We start from the raw sequence: 5058 nt of genomic DNA, 5'->3' as shown, positions 1-5058 counted from the left end.
ATAAATTACACTCTTTTTAGTCTAAATATGGCTAAAATAATTACTTGGTAACAAAAGAGATTAGTCTTTTATTGTAAGTACATGTTGAAATCTTTAACTCAGTGCTAATAAAAAAGCATTTTCTTTTTGCAGAATATATAAATTCTGTAAACATTAATCAGCACACATAGACTATATACTGAAATTTGCGTATGCATATGAAGTAAGGAACTTTGCCTCCAGTTTCAGTAGCAGGATTTGTGCAATGCTGAATTTGAAAGAATTAAGATTGCTGAATTTTTAGTGGAAGATTTGTTGAGACTTTCCCAGATTTCTTTAGTTTTGAATGATAAACAGGCTTTTCAAGAAGGTGATCTCACTTGACTTTATACGAGAAGTTTTGGCGGGGGGGGGGGGGCGGTGGGGAGAAAAAGTAACTGACTTGTATTTGATTCCAGTGTAATTGCAGACCAGACTTCACCTGAAAAAAAATTAGTGATATCTGAACTTTAACTAATAGAGTTGTTTCTGCAAAAGTCAACTGCTAGGCTTAAAAGAACACTTAGCATATTAAAGGGATAAGCCTCAGCTGTTTCCCCTAGGGCCTTCTCTCTGTTGGTAATTGGGGAGCAGGAGCCAGGGAGAGACTTCTCCATCAGGCAGCTCAGAACAGAAACTCAATTAAGATGCTCCCAATCACCCCTTGAAGGAGCCAGCGTCCTTCCTTTGACTACAGGCTTGGCTAAGTTAGATGACTAAAGTTGGATGGATGCCCTTCTTTTTTTCTTTTCTTTTCCAATCTTACTGTGACTTTAACTAGAAGTGCAGGAATACTTTCTCATTGTCACAATTTTGATGTATGGTGTATATATATTTTTAACACATAATAAGATTACTTTCCTGATAAGAGTGCTTTACACACTGAATCATTATGCTTCAGTGTTTGGTGCTGAAGCACAATTGAATATATATATTTTTATATATATACTATATGAGATATATATTAAATTAAAAAAAGTTATTGTAATGGAAGATTAACCCTACAAAATAGATTAGGCATGCAATCAGATCCTGTCTTTAAGAAAGTCTGGAAAGTAGTTTTCTCGGTTTGCAGAAATAGTGATTAGTAATAGTGCCAAATCTAAATATTTATCTCGGTCAGTATAAAGATATTAAAATAGGCAGCCTAGTATAGTATGAAATTATTATACAGCTTTTTCCTGTTTCATGTCATGGAGTCCACCAATTTTTAGATCATAGGATTTCATATGCTTTTTAAGGAAAAGGGAATATTTTAGTAAGAAATAGGCTGGCGATCAACAAGAAATTACTTTGGAGTAAGTAGTTTAAAATATAAAGAACCTTCTTTTTATGTCTAATTGTTCATGACTAAAAAATTTATGAGCAAATCCAATTTTGTACTGCTAGAATTCATTGCAGAGTAGGTAAGCATGATAGATAAAAGTGGTAAGAATAAAGTAAGAAAAGAGAACACAGATGAGTTAGAAGAACCAGCTTAATCTCTATTATATCTGATATAAATCTTTTTTGGGGCTGCGTAGGAACACATCTCTAGGGTGGTAAGTTATAAAAAGAAACTGTCTATAAAGCTACTGTAAGCTCATACGTAACAGTTTGTTATATAAAAGTGGTGAAATAAATTATAGACAAGTTGCCAAGCAATAAATTTGATTGAATAACATTTGATTAAAAACATTCGTAATAAAAATGGCAGCCGCATATTTTACAGATGTTAGAAGAACCAAAATTTTGGTGAAAGATCTGCAATAAAGTAATAAATAGAAGTAAATATACACCAGAAATGTTACATTACACTTTGAAAAATAATTTCTCTGTTCTTCCTCTAGACTACGTAATAAAGTTTTTTGCCATGATGTGCTTTATTTTCATGGACGGAATAGAATTGAAGTCAAAAGCATTTGGGAAATAGCTTTCAGCCTGATGTGCTAAAGCAATCAGAGGTCAAATGTAACCACAAACCAAAATAAATCTTGAAGAGGCTTTAGTAGCTAACACAGGAGGTGGTTTACACTAACCTTTTTACTTTGGACAGACACTGATTAAAAGCAATCAGTCAGACCCCTCACTGCATTCCAGCTAAGGGAACGATAATGGATCACACTAAAACCTCTGCAGGTGTCACAGAACGTGAATATGACTTTACAAAACAACAGAGCTTAAAAATGGTAATTTCTAACAAATTCATAAAAGACAGTAAGTATTAAGGGGCAGGGTATTAGACCCAGGCAGGAACTGCATGTATAGGATGAGTAACCAGATATGCAGGGAAAAGTAAAAATAGGTTTCTACTTTTATTCAGGGTTTGATGAGTGGAATTTCATTTCCTTATCCTCTTATAATAAGGGCTATAGGTTAAGAGTTTCACAGATTTCTGTGAAATCAGTTACTCCCCTCAAACTTATTGTGGCTTTAATACTGGCCTTCATTAATGAGGGCCAAATCCTTAGGAGAAACTATCTATTTAATTTTACACCTTGAGAAGCAAAAATTGTGGAACTCTCCTCAAATTCTGAATTCCTGATGCCAGACACAAAGTATGAATTCTTAAGTATTCTAGAATTTCTAGGCAGTAATTTATGGATCGATTTAAAAATAGATTCTTTCAGCTCTTAACTCCTACCAATGCTGCCTTTGTGCACAAACCTGTTTGCTTATTCTTCCCCACTGTCCTGTCCCTTAACAGGTCTGGAGACTGTTACTCTCACCTCCTTCCAGTCCCTCCTCGAGAATTCATTCCTCCATGATGTCTGTGTGACACTAAACAACCGATAAAGGATAGACTCGGGCTGCTCAACAGCACTGATGTGTATTCATTTGAAAAGACATATAAAAATAAGGTTAACAGCTAACATATATACACATAAATGTTAAAATGCATCCCATTCCTTCCATATACTGAAATTCTTTACAAAAATATAGAGTGAGAGCTGACAAGACCTATGTATTACTTAACTATTTTATTTTCCTCCCTTTCCTTCTGTCTCACTAGTTTTATTATCTTTTTAGCTCATTTGATTAGAAATTTTACAGGTTGTTTTGTACCACACATACATAAGAAGACTCTGGAGCTCACTGGGACCTCTACCATTCCTCAGATTCAAAGCTCCTGAAACCAGATACAGAAATATGAACTCATAAGTATCCTAATGCAAACAATAATATTAAACTTTCTATTGGCAAAACTTTGCAAAGACATTTCATCACAATAACCTTTGATATGTCCTCCAGTTGGAGTATTTTTAAAGCTTCTCATTGAAATGATTCTGTTAAAGTGCTTTTCAAATTAGTGTTCAGCAGGCAGGTGGTATTGTGCAATATGTGTAGTACAAGCTTACATTACAAATGATTTGTCACTCTTAAAACAATAACTGAAGGAAAGTATCTTAGCAAGGCTAATTAATAAAAACCTACTGAGTGAGGCTGCCTAAGAAATGCATGTGTTAGTATGTTGTCTGTACATAATTAGCAGCACTATATAAAACATGATTCTCTCATTAGTTGGATTGGGACATGTCTTTTTTTGTGATATTTACACTCCATAAATCAATATATATGCCATACTTAAATACTAGGGTTTAGACTATGCCCTTTACTTTCTCATTTATTTGTCTATACATGGCTACCTACTCCATGATTTTCATACACTACTCAGTGCTTTGAAATTCTGCCAAACATTCCTTAAAAAATACTTTAAGAAAGGTGGAAAATAAACACTCTCTGGAGTAAAATTAAAAAAAAAAAAATAATTCAAGGTATTTCAGTGGAATCCATAGATCACTTCTTGGAGGACATAGCCATCATATAACAGTTGTAGGGAGCAACAGCATTTACTGAAGCTGGTAAAATAGCTAAAGCCAGGCTATCTAAAGCAAGACAATATAACTTCTCTTCCCATTTACATGTGATCTGATATGATTCAAACAACGAAGTCTTTCAATGTCGTTTTCCACTGATACCCTGAAAATCCTCTCGTATCAAAAGCCACTGTTCATATACTCTTATATATCCATTTAGTCATACAACAGATCTACTTACCTACGCTTCCTTTGTCTACAAAATCATTTAGTAACATTTAGAAAAATGCTGAGAATTTTATTTCTAGAAAAATACCCTTTTCCTTGTGTTCCCCACAGTTCATGCTTTGAGCCAAATACTACCCTTGAATAACCACAACAGTCAGCAGCACTGGGAGGAATGGCCAGATATCTGGCAGCAGAATTTCACACTCTTACGTTGTTGTAAAAAATGCATATAAAGCATCATCAAGGAGCAGGGCAGAAGAGGGAGAGGGAGGACAGAGTATGTTTAAGGGAGTTAGTTAAACTGAATTGCTTGGATGCTGGAATAGGAGATTGGAGAAAATACGCACCTGCCATATATCTTATCCATTTCACTAAAATGATATTCAAAATCAGGCAATGCTGATATTCCCAGAATTAAAATAATAAATAAAAAGAACTTTCAGCTAAATTAATTATCATCCCACTACAGTCTTTATATAATGTGCTATTTACAGTGAAATACAAAAAGTATTTCATTCATACAATTACTACAAAGACTATATGTGATGCAGAACAACTTTTACACCAGGCAAGGGTATGGAACCTGTAGTCAAAAATAATAGTGAATTTCCCCCCACTTACCAGTGCAACAGGTGTTCAATGCAAAACAAACTGTGTTCACTCCCTTTGATTTCACTGCATTTTCTCTAGCAAGCTCATAACAGAGTATTTTGTCACAGTCATTTTTCTAAGCTCTCACCAGCAGCACAACAGTTTAGGTGAAGGAAAAGCAGTGAGCTGGCTGCAAAGTGGGAATGCAGAGGAATTGGCAAGTGTAGAAAAAGTGGAGAAGCTACAAAAATTTATTTTCCAACAAAATAACTCTCCACAAGCTGTGTAAACTTTTCTTACTAAAACAAATACTCTAAAACACAAAGATTTTACATTTCCAGTGAAACACTCACAGTAACATTTGCCTGTTTTTACTCTCCTGAAGTCTCAACAAAGAGCCAGCAGATTTATGCTTTCTCAATTA

Source organism: Platalea leucorodia (assembly GCF_965183815.1).
Source record: "Platalea leucorodia genome assembly, chromosome: 1".
NCBI classification, from domain to species: domain Eukaryota; kingdom Metazoa; phylum Chordata; class Aves; order Pelecaniformes; family Threskiornithidae; genus Platalea; species Platalea leucorodia.
Note: the sequence above shows the minus strand (reverse complement) of the source record.